General features: G+C 46.9%; 2 long non-coding RNA genes across 2 annotated transcripts; both read left to right on the top strand.

Moving 5' to 3' along the window:
* Positions 1-241: 241 nt before the first annotated feature.
* Positions 242-9713, top strand: LOC131507808 (uncharacterized). The gene is made up of 3 exons (XR_009259719.1): positions 242-456; positions 2876-2962; positions 9060-9713. It is a non-coding gene; the product is annotated as an uncharacterized LOC131507808 (long non-coding RNA).
* A 57-nt stretch (positions 9714-9770) lies between these two features.
* LOC131507807 (uncharacterized) lies at positions 9771-12010 on the top strand. The gene is made up of 3 exons (XR_009259718.1): positions 9771-9844; positions 10168-10317; positions 11009-12010. It is a non-coding gene; the product is annotated as an uncharacterized LOC131507807 (long non-coding RNA).
* Positions 12011-18391: the final 6381 nt, after the last annotated feature.

The following is an 18391-nucleotide window of genomic DNA, read 5'->3' as shown; positions in this document are numbered from 1 at the left end:
AAATAAAAAACGTTGAAAAAAAAAAATTTAAAAAAAAAAAAACAAAAAAAAAAAAACCAACAACAGCGCCAGGGTATAGTGCTATATCAGACCCATAGCAGAGATGGCTTCTGATCGCATAAAGAACACACATATGGGAAGAAGAAAACTGTCCCTCTGCCCTGCATCATTAGAAAAGAGGCTTCCTCTGGGAACACACAGTTCCTCAGGCGGCGGCTTAGCACCCAGACAGGACCTTTGTGCTCATTAAGAACGAAGGCCTCCAGGCTCCAGCAGCTCTGAACCAGCAGAGCAGAGAGGCTGGATTCCAGCGCCGACCCACTCAGCGGGGTGGCCTTGTGCCGGAGAGGTACTGCTCCAGGACAGCCCTGCTGACCCATGGATGGACAAGATATATTTCCTCCCAAGGAGCTGACAGTCTGTGCAATTCAACAATGAAGGAAACCCGCATAGTGAGTGGCTGCTTATAAAACGTTGAGTAAATAAGTGAATGAATGCCTGTCAAAAAAAAAAAAAAAAGCAGTGAATTTTCTTAGACTGATTCCGATTGTATTCGGTTAGGTCCTACTATGCATTTGCTTTGTGCTCCGAGGTCCACTTTGATCAAGTCTTCCAACAGGGGGGTGTGATTCCTTTTCTTCCTGGCTAAAAGCTATGGAAGCTTCTGACTTGTTTAGAACAGGTTAAATGTTCTGGTGCAAAGGACCCAAACTGCAAATCAACATAGACAGGGCTCTGTCAAGTGCTTTCATGTAAACTGACTCACCCGGCTGTTGGCCGCGTTACTCATCAGATGCCCCTCTCTCGCCTGCTTGCTTTCAAAAGGCCTTTATTATACATCCACACTGTTTAAACTCGGGCAGAAGCGGTGACGAGTGGCCGGATCTTATTCCAGTGTTACCCACAGCGCTGTGCACGCGGTAGGCACTCCAAACGTCCTGGGAGAGTATTTCCATGTTACCAAAACTCTTGTTTGATTGAGGCGTTAGACGAGCCCGTCGTTGGGTGGGACAAACATGGAAAAAGCCCAGGAAGCTGCAAAAGTTGCTTAAGACTATCCCACCAGTGAGGCAGGGCCCGGCCTGAGACCCCAGGGCTCTTGACCCTAACAGAGGGCTCTTTAAGTGCCACACACAGGCCTCTGGCCACCCAGGGGGTGACCGGAAAGTGCCTCAGAGGTCCCCAGACATCAGTAGCAGCAAAATCAGCAATGTCATGAAAATGTAAATTATAGACCAGGTGGCTTTAAATACCTGTGGGACCAGGCCCTTGCTTTGCAATTACAGAGCCCCTGCTCTTGTCAGAACTGTTGCAAAAGCATTGTCACGGGGCGTTCGTGACTTGCTCCTTCCCCCTGTTCACCCACCCTGGATTTTATATTGTTTTCCCCCCCAAAACAACACTGGATCAGAGCAGCTCTTTGCCAGAAGGTGATCAGAATCTCTCAGACGGCCCACCAGATCAGCCTCAGCTTCTCAGCCCAGCTTTGGGGAGCCTCTTGTAGCTGACCTGTCCCCGCGTTCCTGGCCCATTCCACATTTCCCCAGATTCTATACTTTGGCCAGAGGGAGCCCTCCTCTGCTTCAGCCCCGACATACTTGGGGCCTTCCCCTCTGCGAGCCCTCCTCGGGTGATGCCCCTGCTCAGAACAGCCTCTCTTTCTCTCTCTACCGTGCAAGTCCTCTTTATCCTCTGAATGTAACAATGGATCCTTGCAATTGAAAGTGCTGTGCTGCTCTGACTTCCTATAGCACCCTTGAAATCTCCTTTGGGTGGGATGCTTAGCAGATCTCTTAGGCAGTCGCTTATCTCTCTGGGCACAGTCACGTCTCAGCTGGAAGTAAGTTCTTTCCACCTGAGAGTCACGTCTTCGACAGAACATGGTGGGCAAAAATCTCCAGCCCTGGAGTCAAAGTCCTGTTTCTAACCCTTTAACGGCCTTTAACTGTCTGGCCAGGAGCTAATTTCCTTTCCTTTTCAGAGGTCAGGTTTCTCATCTGTAAAAGGGGATAATACTATCACATGGGGTTGCTATGGGCGCCAGGGTGGCTCAGTCTGTTAAGTGGCTGACTCTTGATTTCAGCTCAGGTCACGATCTCACTGGTTTGTGCGTTCGAGCCCCACATCCATCTCTGAGTTGACAGTCCAGAGCCTGCTTTGGATTCCGTCTGTCTCTCTCTCTCTCTCTCTCTCTCTGCTCCTCCCTACTCGTCCTCTCTCAAAATAAATAAATAAACTTAAAAAGAAAAAAAAAAAAAAGAACGCAGATTGAGCAAGAGAAAGTACCTGGCAGATAGCAAATGCTCAGTAAATAGCAGTTGCTGCTATCATGTGAGAGGGTAGGATGTATTCAGGGAGTTACTGTGGCTCACTGGTGGGTGGAGCTCCCCCTATGGAGAGAGGACTGGTGCGGATGAGGTTGGAGAACTAAGCCAGGTCCAGACAATGAAAGGCCCCCTACACCTCGTGAAGGAGTTTGGACTTCTCCAGAGAAGGAGAGTACTCAGGGAAGGGTTTTAAGTAGGGGAAGGACTGATCTGATTTACATCTTAAAGGCTTCCTTGGCTTCCATGGGGAGGATGTTGTAGAGATGAGGTCAAGTCAGAAAAAGAAGTTAGAAGGCCAATACAGTCACACTGCTGAGGCAAATGAATCCCAGTCCCTCCCTTCTGGGAGCCTGTGGTCTACCGCGGGGAGACAGATAACTAAGGAAGGACACTGAATGGAAAATGGTGGGGAAAGGCATGTGGACCACTTGGAAGCAAGGAGAGAGAATCACTGTCTCCACCTGATAGGGAGGGACACTCCAGGGAGGTTTTAGGGAGAACATAACCTGTAGGGGCCCCACCTTTTCTGAAGAACACCTTATCTGAAGACCTGGATATAAATGCCTGGACATTCTACTATCGTCGTTTCCAGGACAGGAACCCCCACCGTGTATGATGGATGAGACCAGGAGATGGTGAGGATCCCATCCAAGGATAAGATTCAAAGATGAAAAATCTCTAAATTTCATGTTCATCCGAATGCTTTGAACCTTAATCTCCCCTTTGTGCTGTCATGTCAGTATTTTGCATTTTGGAGGGCAATTATTTGAAGAGGGACAATCAATGCTTTTCTATTTTACCTACCTATCGGTCGACCTATTTTTTTTTTTTTTAAGATTCCCTGAGAAAAAAAATTTAGAGGAAAACAGGAGCTCTGAAATGAGCTAGAATTTAATGTCATGCCATTAACATTTCAGAAAATGCCAGCAGAAGCTTGAGGAGATAATTACATACAAGGGAAGCAAATTGGGTGTGTATGCCACAGGTCCACCAGAAAGTGTTTCAAAGTGGATCGTGTCACCGAAAATTGTTTGTTCTCAACAAGTTTGAGCTGAAATAATATTTACATTTGGACGAATGGTTTCTAATTGGGTTATCCATTAGAGATGGAGGGCAGGAGTCGTGAGAAAATGAAACCTAATTTGCAAGCCTCAGACATGAAGGCAGCGATTAGTTGTGGAAGGTGAGCAAATGCACAGCTCCTGAGCCCTATCTGCCTTCAGCGGTGCCAGAAAGGGGTGGTGTAGCCAGGGATGAAGCCAGCAATGCCCAGAGTGCCAATGAAAACTCACTCTTTCATAGAACTTTACAAAGCACTTTCCCACACACGATCTTCTTTGATCTTGTTTGTCCTCGTTTACAGCTGAGGCGATGAAGATTCAGGTGACTCACCCAAGGTCACGGAATGAGGGCAGGAAGGGACCGCGATGCATGCCAGTTCTTCTGACCCTCAATCCCATGTTCTGGCCACCCTGCCTCTCAAAAACCTTCCGAAAGTGACAACTCATAGTAAGACCCTTGGCAATGAAGTATACACGCAGCCAATATACTAATGGGTATAAATCAATTGCACAGTAATGGCCTGACCCTCAGCTGCCGGGATGGTGGCCACAGGGCTGTCACTGGTGAGGCCCAGCAGGGCAGCTCTTCTCAGCTCAGGCTCAAAGCTGCCAGAACTAAACTTGCTCCTTTAGGCAGGGGGACCCAGACAAATTGACTATAATAAGTAGACCTTTGCACGAGACAGACTGGAAGCAGAGTGACCAGGAGAGTTTCACCGATGAAGGCTGGGTGGAGGAATATGATTCTTGGGAGAAGTACACAAAACAACCCTTGGTTAGGCTTAAAGGATGCAAAGCAAGAAGCAGCCACCCCGCTGCTGAGGTCAGGGTGAGACACACAGAACAGAGACAAATCTTTTCCCACTGCCCTAGTGACAAGGGGGGTCCACTGGTCCATTCGAGCAGAAAACTGGAAATGTATCAGACCCACCAACACTTTCAAAGGTTTCCTCTAGTGACCTGGGGATAAAATGCAAATCTCCTAGGAGGATTCAAAACACCCCAGGAGGTCCCACCCTTGCTTACCTCTGTAGCCCCGTCTCTCATCACACTTCCCCCCCCCATGTATATACCCACAAGCAGCCCATACAGTCACTCTAGCTATCCAAACACTTACTGCTTCTCTTCCTCTGCCACAGCATGCTCTTTCTTGCTTCTAGACCTTGATCCAGGCTGTTCTTTGTATCAGCTTCATTTCCTCCTTCCTATCCCAACTGCTTAGCTCCTACTCATTGAGTATCAGCCTACAGGTCACTTCTCTCCATCACCTCTACCCTTATGAGGCTAAGTTTGCCTGCCATGCTCGCCCATAGCAGCCCGTACTTCCTGAACCCTCACTGTAATTGCTCAATTCATATTCCAACCTCACTACCCAGCAATTACTTGATAGAAGCAGGGATTGCTTGCATGCTCACTATGGTAACCCCAAGCCGAGCACATTTGTTGAACGATAGGATAGATTAATCCCTTAATTAATTTCACTGGTGGTAAAATCTAGTAAACAAAAAGCATTTCTCCTTTATAGAGGGTAAGTTAGTTGGTCTCAACTCGACAAAGACCCAGCTGGACAACCCCACCACGTCATGTTACATAAGCACCTGAACAGACCATTAGAGTCAAGATTCTGCCGAAAACGTGAGCAGAAGAGCCGTTCACACAGTTCTGACTTAAGAAGGCTTATTTCTGTCTGGGTGTGATCCAAGTTACTGAGGGCTTTCAATAATTGGGAAAGACATTATCTTTGGAAACTAAAATCCGACCCCTGTCCCTTGGTTCCTGCCAAATATCTCCCATAACCCACATTAAGTGGGTTCCTCTGTCCTTAATCACATACTAAATGCCTGCATCTGCGGTTGGCATCAGTGGTTGTGAAGCAGCTGCAATCACCACATACGTGTCCTGTTATTACAGCAGGAGAAATATTGGGCAAAGGGCTCCAAGTAGTGAGTGAGAGTAAGATCTTCCTTCCCCCCTCCTCCCTTCCTCCCCTCTCCCTTCCTTCCCCCCTCCCTCCCTTCCTTCCTTCCTCCCTTCCTTCCTTCCTTCCTTCCTTCCTTCCTTCCTTCTACTCCAGGTAAAGGGCTCCAAGTAGTGAGGGAGAGTAAGATCTTCCTTCCCCTCTCCTCCCTTCCTCCCCCTCTCCCTTCCTTCCCCCCTCCCTCCCTCCCTTCCTTCCTTCCTTCCTTCCTCCCTCCCTCCCTTCCTTCCCTCCTCCCTCCCTTCCTCCCCCCTCCCTTCCTTCCCCCCTCCCTCCCTTCCTTCCTTCCTTCCTTCCTTCTACTCCAGGTAAAGGGCTCCAAGTAGTGAGTGAGAGTAAGATCTTCCTTCCCCCCTCCTCCCTTCCTCCCCCTCTCCCTTCCTTCCCCCCTCCCTCCCTTCCTCCCCCTCTCCCTTCCTTCCCCCCTCCCTCCCTTCCTTCCCCCCTCCCTCCCTTCCTCCCCCTCTCCCTCCCTTCCTCCCTCCCTCCCTTCCTTCCCTCCTCCCTCCCTTCCTCCCCCCTCACTTCCTTCCTCCCTTCCTTCCTTCCTTCCTTCCTTCCTTCCTTCCTTCCTTCTACTCCAGGTAAAGGGCTCCAAGTAGTGAGTGAGAGTAAGATCTTCCTTCCCCCCTCCTCCCTTCCTCCCCCTCTCCCTTCCTTCCCCCCTCCCTCCCTTCCTTTCTTCCTTCCTTCCTTCTACTCCAGGTAAAGGGCTCCAAGTAGTGAGTGAGAGTAAGATCTTCCTTCCCCCCTCCCTCCCTTCCTCCCCCTCTCCCTTCCTTCCCCCTCCCTCCCTTCCTTCCTTCCTTCCTCCCTCCCTCCCTTCCTTCCTTCCTCCCTCCCTTCCTCTCCCCTCACTTCCTTCCTCCCTCCCTCCCTTCCTTCCTTACTCCCTCCCTTCCTCCCCCCTCACTTCCTTCCTCCCTCCCTTCCTTCCTTCCTTCCTTCTACTCCAGGTAAAGGGCTCCAAGTAGTGAGTGAGAGTAAGATCTTCCTTCCCCCCTCCCTCCCTTCCTCCCCCTCTCCCTTCCTTCCCCCCTCCCTCCCTTCCTTTCTTCCTTCCTCCCTCCCTCCCTTCCTTCCTTCCTCCCTCCCTTCCTCCCCCCTCACTTCCTTCCTCCCTCCCTTCCTTCCTTCCTTCCTTCCTTCCTTCCTTCCTTCTACTCCAGTTAAGGGTCAATTACTTTCTAGGTATTAAACAGAGATAAGTAAGGCACATTCCCTTCTTCAGAGGGTTGTCTAGAAAAAAAAAGAAGGTGTTTGGAGAACCAAAACTTCCTTAAAATCATTTACTCTTTGCTTCTTAAGCTTTCATGTGTATTTCAAACCACCTAGGGATCATGTTAAAATGAGGTCCTGATTCAGTAAGTCTGGGGTGGCGCCTAAGATTCTGCATTTCTAATAAGCTCCTGAGTCCCACCAATGCCGCTGGTCTGGGAACCGCACTTTGAGGAGAAAGCATCACGATATGATCTATATGGAGACAATCATTACATCCCTGTTGCCTCATTTAATTCTCACAAAAATCCTGGGAATATTTAGGGAAGGATGTACATTATGACCTTTTCACGGGTAAAATCATTGCATCTGGAAGAAATTAGCTATTTTTGTCCCAGTGGCACCACCTGTAAGACCAGGATTTATGTATTCATACCCAAAACCTCAAACCACCGACGTCGTCATTCCTCCACATGTCACCTACCCTTAGCTGCTGACCACAGCCAAGATGCCCCTCCACCTCTGGACACAGACCTGGAAGCCACCTGGTGGCCTCCTCTGCCCTAAGATGGCATACTGGCAGCTCTAGCCCTCTCCTCTGTGACCGGCCTTGGCTGACCTTCGCTGATTTGGTGACTCCCAGGACAATGGACGGAAGGCCATAGGAAGCAGAGGAAGAAGGAATGTCTGGATTTTTCTGGAAGCACCTACCACCGCTGGGTCTCAGAGAGGTCTCTGAACACCTGTCATCTCCTCCGCACTTCTGTTTCTCTACTCAGGTTACCTGCCGAGGACAAGCCACTGTACTGAGGTGTTGATGAGCACCTACCATATGTAGGATGCCGCACAGGTGTCTCTCCCGAATCAACTCAGTCACTAGGTGCAGAGTGGGCTGAGGTCTTCAGTCATGCAGGCATTCATTCAACATTAGTTGAGGGCCACCTGTGTCCTCGGCACGGGCTAGAGATCAATATAGATAAGACATATTCCTTCCTTTACAAGGATACTCAGAGAAGGTGAGAGACACATGCAAATTACCCAGCTAGGAAGTCTACAGCAGGGGCAGGAAACCACTATCTCCCCAACCTAAATTCCTCACTTTTTCCAACTCCAGTGAACTCTTGATACCAGCGAACTTCCTCATCTGAGGGACGTGTTAATAACACAGAGGTGAGGATTCCGTAGGTCCGCAAGAGGCCCAATTATCCGCATTCTCACAATCATACCCAGGGATTCTGATTCAAGCAAAACTCAGATCACCCCCCGAGGACAATGACTTCACACCAACTGTGGAAGTCAGACAGGAGTACTGCCTGCCTACAGGTCTCCCTGGGAATCTGCTTCCTGCAGAGACAACAGACATCCTCTTGCCTTGGAAAGACTGATTTGGTTGGAAAGAGGAGCTCATTTATGGCATCCAACCAAATTTGGAAGCAATGTAACGAGCGTGACGTCCGAGGCCAGGAATGCAGCCCTGCTGGAAGGCTGCAGGGCTAGCAGGGCGTGGGTGGGTGGGGCAGCTTTCGAGGACCGCCTCCACGCTGCTCACATCACATCATGTTATTATGATGGATGCTCCTCAGTGCCAGTGCCCTGCCATGTGATCATCACTTTATAGTTCACAGCCCCACAATCTTAAGGGATGGTCACTTGGGTCCTTCGGTTGGCAGATGCCCTAGATAAACACACCCCCCTGGTAACCACATAGCAGCTGGGAGGGGTGGTTAACCCTGGGCTCCTGGACTCCAGAGGTAATCAGCTGCAGCCACCAAGTGGGACACTGAAGGGGATTACAATGAGTCCCTGCTGACCGATGAGCAGCAAGTCAGGACCCCATTCTGGGTCACAGTGTCCTCATGAGTAAAATACTTTCAGCCCTGGTTTTCTGGAAGTCCTTAATTTTGCTATAGGGAAAAGGCGCTTGTTCAGCTCAACATGGTAAGTTGAAATCTACCCCTGGCTCTCTTCTCACTACATCCTTCACTCCTGGAAGACTGGTCCACTCCCCAGAAAGCATTTGAGTTTCTCTCATCCCAAATGCACTACCTCCCTCTCTTTGCGGGGCTACTGGACCTGTATCATAGAATCAAGAGGGTCTGACTCAGGAAGGGAAAGGAAATGGACATATCCCAACAGCAGGAGTTTGTAGCTTTTTTAGCCATTAGCTTGAGTCGGTACCACCACCTTCCAGACTCTGTGTTTTTCTATTTTAATATTTAAATTCTGGAAGATGGAGAGTCCCACAGGCCGTGGTGGAGTTGGATACCTACTCCTGGCTCAGTCAGGTGCAGCCAGGGGGGCAGGGTCACTAAACAGCAACATGGCCAGTTACACTCCACTGCCTGTGAGAGGAAATACCCAGAGAAGGGGGCAGCCCCACCAGGGCTGGACACAATGATACTTCCTGGGGGACCTGAGCCTCTCCTGTCCTTTCAGCTCATTTCCAATGTCTGCTGATGTTCTGTCCTTTCCTAGGCCCCCATGTCAAACACTGGGAGCTGAATTGCTTCAAGATGCAAACCTCATAGCTGAACTGTATCAAGAGCGCCGGACTCGATTCTCCATGATGCACCTACTGGCAGGATAATGTCATTCATTCTATCCCCAGGGGTCAGCCCTCACTTAGAGCTCATGAACTCTGGAGATGGGTACACCACTGGCTGATCCACCCAGCAGCAAGCCATCCCACTGCCCTCTTCCAGAAATCCTGTAGAGGAAGCTTCCTGTAATGTTTATGATAGTGCAAAGTTCTGTGCCGGGCCCCGGAGATAAAGATAAGGCCATACCTCCAAATCCCTTTTTTCAAGAGAGCTATCAGAAGAGAGACCAGGAAACAGGCAACAACACAAGAAAAGAGCCCCACATGCTTTCCTACACCCAAGACAGGAAGTTGAAGTCAGGAGAGACTCAGATAAGCATCTCCAGGGAAGGCGGTGCTTTCCTAAATTGTGTCTGAGAGGAGTAGAGGCTATGCAGAAGGAAGGGTGGCAGAGAGTATGGGCAGGAGGAATAGGATGTGAAAAGACTCAGAGGCAGTCCACCACTCAGCAAAGGCAAGGCATTCCTTGCCTTGTGTAAGGCAAGGAATCCAGCGAGGATGAGGCTAGAGGGCTTGGCAGGGGCTGGACTGAGTTAGGCTGAGTCAACCAGGCTGAAATCTGCGAGGCGTGGAGAGAGGATGGGAGTGGGAGACAGAGGCAGAAGCCAGCAGGGAGGTGCCTGCATCCTCCAGACGAAAGACGATACAGATACGCTGCAAGGTACGATTTAAGCTAAGATCTAAGAGACAAGAAGGAGCCAACCGCAGAAAGATCAGAAAGAAGAGTATTCTAGCAAGAGAAACAAACAGTGTGAAGTCCCTGAGGAGGAAACATAAATAGCTTGTTGGAGGAATAGAAAGTGAGCTAGCGAGTGGCTGAAGACAGTAAGGGCAGTAGGGTCTGAGACGCAGGCAGATGAAAGTCACCCTGGAAATGTGGGGAAGGTGGTGTTTGAGTTTTCTTTGCAGGGAAGAAGCGTTTTAAACGAGCAACTCACATGATACTAGTAATACTTATGTTTACAACTTCTCCTTATTGTGCAGACAGGGGCCTGAAGGGAAGCAACCATCGAAACAGAGAGAGCAAACGGGGGTCTACTTACGCACTCCAGGCCAGGAAGAAGACAGCAGTCAAGGTGTGGACTGCCATGGGCAGACTGGTCCAAAGTTTTGGAGGCAGAGGCATTTCCTGAGGTGGAAAGACTGGCAAACAAATGAGGTTATCTTTGGGGGAGATAGAGGCATTCCAGAAACTCAATGGCTCCCTTTCGAATGTGTTATGTTTGAGGTGCATTTTAGAGATCTAAGTCGAGCTGTCAAGTAGCAGGTGGTTATAGAGGTTTCCCTTTGTGGCTAGAGACATACACCCGAGTGTCATTAGCATATACATGGCATTTAGAAACGTGGATGGGCCTGGACTAGATAAAGAAAGACAGAGAAGAGAAGGCGACCTGGGGCCAAATCTTGTGGCGTCCACCATTTTAAGATAGAGAAGAGGAAGAGAAGAGGAGGAGAAAAGCGAGGACCAATATCACCTGTGAGATGGGAGGAAAGAGAGGATATGGTTTTAGGGAAGCCAGAGCAGGGTGGGGGTGGGGGTGGGAGGCATCTTAAGAATGAAAAGGTGGCCGAGTCTGGCTACTTGGCAGAGAGGGCAGGAAAATGAGGACTGGGAAATAGCCGTTGGATTCAGATCCCCAGCCCCTAGGACCACAACTGCCACATAGTAGATGCTTGATAAATACGAGGTGAATTAGTTGACTGAAGAATCTAACCCAAGGATGACCAGAGCAGAACATTTTTGGCTCCCAGGGTACTACTCTCATCCTCCTTCCTCTCTGACAGACATTAATAATCAATTGCCTTTTCTTTTTCTTTAATCCAGACCCAGCTTTGGAGTCCTTCTGCTCCAGGCAGACCCTGTCAAGTAACTGGAACTGTCATGCAAACTGAGGCATATGTGCCATTCCTGGCATTAACTGTAAAGTCCGGGTGGGACTTCCTTTCACTTATTCAACAATGGAGGCACCAGGAACTACCTGCAAAGGGCACGGCAGAGGGAATTCGTGCTTATGCGAGGATGAGTCAGGTGACCGCTAAGACCCCTTGAAGAGCCCGTGGTTCAGATGACGGCTCTCCCTGCTCCGAGCATGCGGCCACCCACGACACAGAGAGAAAAATCCAGCCCAGCCTGGGTTAAAACGTGCGAACTAAATCTTTCTGAAAACGTCTCCTATGCATTTCTTTCCCCCTTATCTTTATTGGCCTCCTGAAATGCCTTATCTGCCCAGGCATGATTCTGTCCTCAATCTCTGTCTATGAGCACAATTACCATTTCTGCTTCTTCCACAAGGTAAAAATGAATCATGAAATGCAAGACATGAACTTACCTTGTCCACTCAGCCATAGGCAGACTGGCTTCGTCTCCAAATGGTGCACTCCCCCACAAAAAATCACAGCAGACGGTTTTATTCTTCAGCCCAAAGCACTTAGCATTGCGGGGAGACATCTGCTGCAGACAAATCTTGGGTCTTTGGAGCTTTAATACTCTAAAATTTATTCCTCTCCACCACCTGGACGCTCAGGGGTCCATTTGTGGACTTTTCCACCTAATGCTGCCTTGCAAGCTAATGGGCAGTTGGTTCACAGGCATGTAAGTTGCAGCTCATCTGTTAAAACCCCTACATCCGTATTGCAGCAGGAAGGGGAGAGAATTAACCATCAGCTTCTTGTCTTACCTTTATTAACTGCTTCAACAAACAAATACTAAGCGCCAGATTCGATGCTATTTTCTAGAGTAGGATCTAGAGGTAGAATAAGGAGTAAGAAATAGTTTCTTTTACAACCTGGGGTTCATGAATGGGCTTTAGAAGGTCTATGTATCTTTCTGAAGCGATGGGCAAAATGTCCTACGTGTACATATATATATATACATGTATATATATATATATATATATAGGTCTCCCGAGCGGTCTCTAATTTTCATGGGTTTCTGAATTCAAAATCGTTAGAGATCAATGGGAATCTAAAGGTTGCTCTCACGTCCCCCTTTCCTTCATCCCCAGTCACATCAGACCAATTTCCAAGGTTCACCAGTTTTTCTCTTGAATTGCTCGAGATCTAACCCCTTCTCTCCATGCCCCCCCCAACTTACCCCAAGCTGCCCTAAGCCAGTGACTGACTGAAAAAGCCTCCTCCTCGTAGTCTCCCTGGGCATCCACACCCTCCTCCAATCTGCTCCGAATGCAGGCCAGCCACGTGTTTTCAGATCTGTAATCCTATCACTTCAGTCCCTTGCTCAAAACCTCCTCATGGCTCCCACCGAGCTTCAGTGGCAGGCAATAAACTTTCACATCATCATTACCAACCACAACAACATCATGTTTGCTGTTCTCTTGGCTCCTTGGACTCCAGCCTTATCAAAGTTTTTCCATGTCTTCTCATTCCCCATCTGTGGTTCCGCCACCAGGCTGGTGTGCTTTCTGTGTTCTCTGCCCGAAAGGCTTCTCCTCTCTTCCTTCTCCAGGCTGTATCACAGTTATCACTTCTCCCGGCCATCTCCTTGGCCTCCCTGACCAGATCAAACATCCTGCTATAAAATCTCCTAGGTCCATAAACTTCCTCATAGCCTTTGCCCAAGCAAGAATTCTGCAGGCCTTGCATGACCCATTGATTAATCTCTATCCCTCAGCAAACCTGACTATTGTTCATTGTGTTCCCAGTGCTTCTCGGAACACTGGGCACAGGGCAGGCAAGGGCTTGATGAAGGCTCAGTGAATGAACGAATGAAGGATCAAGTAGCTGAATAAATAAGCAACCTGGTAAATGCTATAATAAAATAGTGCATGAAGTAGTGATAGGGCACAAGGTGGGGGGGGGGGGCATCTTTTCAGTAGGTCGGGGCGGGAACCATGTCTCATTCATCTTCGGCATCCAGTCCAGGTTCATCAGCTGTATAGATGAGCAACGTTCGCGGAACGCAGGCACGAAGAAGGGACTCTGCCTGGGAGAGTGAGTGGGGGCTTCCAGAGGAGTCAGCAATTAACATCAGTCACAAAGAGAAACCAAAAGTATCAGATCAAAGGGAAAAAGCAGTAGCAAAGGGCATTTCCCACTGAAAAAGCAAGTACGAGGGCAGGAAGCCACAAAAACACACACAAAAAAGAGCGAAAGTTCTATGGAGCAAAAGGAGGGAAGTGAGATACAGGTAGAGATGCGCTTCTGATCCTCCCCGCAGGAGAAAAGGACTCCTTGCCCCAGCTACGGGGAGGGTGCTGAGGAAACACACCTCCGGCTGTCCGCTGCCTAGGGGTGGTCTCTGCCCTGGATTGGACAGGCCTCTCCGACAGTACTATGTGGTGGGGGTGCTGTAAAGAGGCGAAGAGTCCCGCCAGGAAGACGTTGGATCCTTCCAGAAAGGAGACAAGTGAGGTCCAAGCTAGAGGAGTGGTTCATGACGAGGAAGGGTAGTGTTTAGAAATTCAAGAGGAAAAGTCAGTAGCCCCTCGTGACACATTGACTATGGGGCCAAGTAAGGTACGAGTGAAGAATGACACTGAGGGGGTATGTTAGTCCCCAGGGTGGTGGGGAGACACTGATAGCTTGGGGAAAAACAGCATAGTTAACAATACTGTATTATGTACTTTAACACTTGCTAAAAGGATAGATCTGATGTTAAGTGTTCTTATGCCAAGAATAATCATAATCATAACAAACAAAGAGGGTAGGAGGAAACACTCTGGAGGGCTGGATGCTTATTGCATAGACCGTGATGATAGTTTCATGGGTGTATATTTATCTCCAGACTATCTAATTGTACACATTAGGTATGTACAGCTTTTTCTATGTCAATTATACCTCAATAAAGTGGCTCTAAATGTATATATACAGCAACCTGGAAGAGGAGCCTTCCCTCCCAAAGCCTTTTTCAAGGCACTCCCAGGCAGTGGAGAATGAAAATGCTAACTGGAATGTTCCAACAGCATTAAAATGCACAATAGAACAGCCACGTTTTACATGAAAAGAGTTGTCATCAAAGTTTTTATTTGTTTGTTATGCTTGTGGGCCCTTTTGCTTCATAGATCAGACAGTAAGTGGCTAAAGAACATTCTCATGTCAAACAGGTCTTCAAAAAGAGAAGCACAAAGGTATGAGTCTACAAAAAGGAAGGCCACGTTAATGCTGAGTGAAGAAGAACACAGCAGGAAGATTCTCCGTTCAACAAATATTTATTAAGCACCTTCTATATGCCAAGCACTGTGCTGGGAATTCAATGATGAGTAAAACCCCACAGACTGTATGTCAGGAAGAAAGCACATAACTGGGGAAATTGAACATAAATAAATTATGTGTTGCTGGGTCCAGGGTGGCCCGGCCTATAGGTTTACTCCAAATATCCTCCTGTTGGGTATTTGTTGCTCTGTGTTAATTTTGAACTGGAATTGCTTTTCATGTTTTTCCTCATTCATCATGATATAGTAGCAACAGTAGGCAGATATACCAGTCGGGATCAGAACGCTTACGGATGGTGTGACCTTGAACGAATTACACATCTTTCCAGTGGGGACAATTATACCAATGTCCCAGGGGGCACTTTAGCATGCACTGAGGTACTTCGTACGATAGTTACACTGCTACGGTGACATATCATATAAACATTTATCTTATGTGAATTCAACTGTACCAAATAGAAGTGAGAAGGAGTGAAGGAAATGATAATGCAAAGCTGTGACCAGCACTGACTACGTAATTTGTGGGGCCTAGAGGAAAATAAAATTGAGAGGCCCCTTGTTCAAAAATTATTAATATTTTCAAGATGGTAACAGCAGAGCACAGGAGCCTTCCAGCAGGAGACTCTGCGTAACCACACAGGATGCACACCGAGGAAGCCAGGCCTGGATATGGGCCCATTCCCATTCACTCAGGGGTTCTGGGTTCTGATATATTTCTAACGCAATGAGCATGTTGTTCTATGATAAATATGATTGCAAAGTTCAAATATATGTTTATCTACCTGTTCTTTTGTTTACGTAGTCCACTAACCAGAAGCAATCTCATTGTCGGCATAAAACCATCGAGGCTATCCTGTTTAAATCTTCAAGGGTGGATTTTAATCTATTTTCCCCCTTTATACACTGACTTTCTAAAGCCTGCAGAAGGTAAAAGACCATAGCTGTCACTTATCTCAGGACTTCTAGAACAGAGGCCAACCTTGAGCCAGGGTCCTGATTGCCTGCTCTACATACAGAATCTCATGCTCAACCCTCAGCAACCCTATAAGGTAAAATTACCATCTTCATTTGGGAGAGGAGGAGGAAGCTTAGACTCAGAACAGGCAAGAGACTTGCTCAAGTAACCCAGAAAAGAAAATCCCAGGTCTGGGATTCCGATTTGGGCCTTTGGATCTCAGGGTCCAGTCTCTTTCAATGATAACATAAGACTTGTTCCTTCCAACTCTCTTTTTTCTACAAACCTTGCCCCAAACCTTTGAAATGAAAAATTATTTGGTAAACAGCAAATATACTTCTCTGCATCTTGAGAGCAGAGAATGGCTCACCAATTCAGTGTGGGCATCTAAGGTGGGAGGCAGAGCCACAGGAGAGCCTGAGAGTCTGACTTGTACTTCCAGAGCTCTGATGGCCAGATGGTGAAATCTCAGGCCTGACGTCACTGATCTCCAGCCACCCAAATGCAAGCCCATGTGGAGAGAATGGTATAAGGAGGAGAAATAATAAGGGTCATTTTAGAATGAATGATAGATGTAATTAATGTTATTGACAATGAAAAGTCTCAGTTGCTGAGAGACAAATGAGTCAGCAGTGAGCTTGATGTTGAAACTACATGCTGTTTGGTGTTGCTCAGTACTAAAAAAAAAAAGCAATTTCTTGATCGATGCATATAAAAATCAAGCAAAAAAGAAAAAAACAGCTTGTGTGTTATATCTACAGCGCGTACATGTGTGTATGTAAACGTGCACATACACATGCACACACACACACACACACACACACACACACTGTTACTCTTATGCATAGATCTGGGCTTGTCATTCCCCTTTAAGAGTTTTTCTTGTCTTCTCTTAGCATGAAGGCCTTTTATAACCCAACCCCAGGTTCGCTGCCTGAGATCACCCTCCCTGGTCCCTACACGAAATCTCCAAATCCCGCTGTTCATTTCAGAAGCACCTCCACCTAGACATGAATCCTGCCCTGGTCTCCAAATCAGAAATGCAAGTCATAAATCGGCATGATTTGTTTGCATAATAGTGAGAAGTTCACTGCGTTTCCCAATTTCAGTCCAGAATGTCCCTCTTCCACCTTGCCATCTGGCACCATGTCATCTCCACATTGAGTTAATCATTCCCTTCTTCCAGCGTCATCAGCACCCAGTTCATACACCTATCAGTTACAGGTAAATCCTTCCAGCTCCCTCATAAGCTCAGAAAATTTTTGATACATGACTGTATACCTGGGAGTATATGCCTCACTGATTCATGGGATTCTTGAGAGTAGTATCACCCTTATATAGCTCGTTTTCATGCCCTTCTCTGTGCTTGGCATATTGTCTTGAACAAAGTAGGTGCTCAATAAATATTAAAGAGATGTATTTGCATTCATCAACATTGCTGTTAATGATCACAGATTTGTCACATTCTACACAACACTTGGTGCCTCTTGAAAACAGAGGCAAACTGATTATTTGATAACACAAAGATCTTACCAGACTGCAGGAGCAGGGTGAGGAAAATATGTTCTGGACTAACACAGATGCTACTGTGTCAAATTATTTAAAAATTAAAAATTGTGTAGGATGTGTAACTGATAGAGCATCCAACGTGAGAGGACAACTTAACTCCTGTTAAAAAAGAATTATCTGGCTCATTTTGGTAGAGGCATTCGTCTTGATCTTGGGAAATTCATGCTGATGGTAATAATAGGACTGACCGTGTGCCAGATGCTTGTTAAGCCCTTTAGAATATCATCACATTAGGCCCTCTTGATAGGCCAGTGAGAAAATAATTATTATATAATTCCCATCCCATACTCCTATTTGGAGATCACACTTCAGAGAAGTACAGAATTTGCCCAAAGTTGCAGAACTACCATATGGGAGAGCTGGATGCAAATTGAGGTCTGTTGCTCCAGAGCCCATGCTCTAAGTTAGTCTTCCCTAGTCTAGTCTGCTAGTCTGCAGGTAAAAGAAGGATATTAGGTGATGTTTTTAACTGAATCAGAGAGGGATCAACTATCAAAGACTCTAATATCATTTTACAAAGAATAAAACAGATCCAGGGAGTTTAAAGGAAGATAGGGTCTTAGAATCACATGACTGAAAATCTTGGGACTTTGAAATCCACCCAAGCACCCTTACATCCAACTGCTGACTTAACATGTGCTTTTTTGTAACAGCTTTATGGAGATATGATTCAGAAACTATGCAGTTCACCCAACATAATCAAATTTCAGAACATTTTTGTCACCCCGAGAAGAAATTCTGTACCCACTTACAGTGGGTCCACATCCCATTGCCAGCTCCAGTCCTAGACAACCACTGATTTGTCTGTATGGATTTGCCTATTCAGAACATATAATATAAATGGACTCATCCAATATGTGGTGTCAGGTGGACACACAAATATATATTTTAAAAAGGTCCTTTCGAATATCTCGAAGTCACATGTGGCAGAAATTGGTAGCCACAGTAGGAATGGTTGAAGGGGATTACATTTCTTCATTTGATCTTTATTAACTCCCAAATAAGCTACTCCCAAGTAAACATACAATCTAAGTTAGAATCACAAGCTTGATGTTTGCTATGGATTAAATGTACTCCTTCCAAAATTCATATGTTGGTGTTCTAAACCCCAGTACCTTAGAAAATGAGGGTCTATACAGAAGTAATAAAATTAAAATGAGGTCATTAGAATGAGTTCTCATCCAATATAAATGGTGTCCTCATAAGAAAGAGAAATTTGAAAGCAGACACACATAGGAAGACTGACATGGGAAGACTGTAGTTATGATACTATAAGCCAAGGAACCACCTACCAGAAAAGTCTGGAAATGATTCTCCTTCAGAGCTGTGCAAAAGAACCAAGCCAGCCAACACCTTGAATTCAGACTTCTGGCCTCCAGAACTATTGAGATAATAAATGTCTGTTGTTTAAACCGTACGCAAAGTGTGTGGCACTTTGTGATGACAGTCCTGGTAAACTAACACAGCATTTGCATACATGTTCTATACAACTTTCCTAGTCATTCTCTTTGGC

Source organism: Neofelis nebulosa, chromosome 3 (assembly GCF_028018385.1).
Source record: "Neofelis nebulosa isolate mNeoNeb1 chromosome 3, mNeoNeb1.pri, whole genome shotgun sequence".
Classification (NCBI taxonomy): domain Eukaryota; kingdom Metazoa; phylum Chordata; class Mammalia; order Carnivora; family Felidae; genus Neofelis; species Neofelis nebulosa.
The sequence above is the reverse complement of the archived record's forward strand: the minus strand, read 5'-3'. Positions and strand labels throughout refer to the sequence as shown.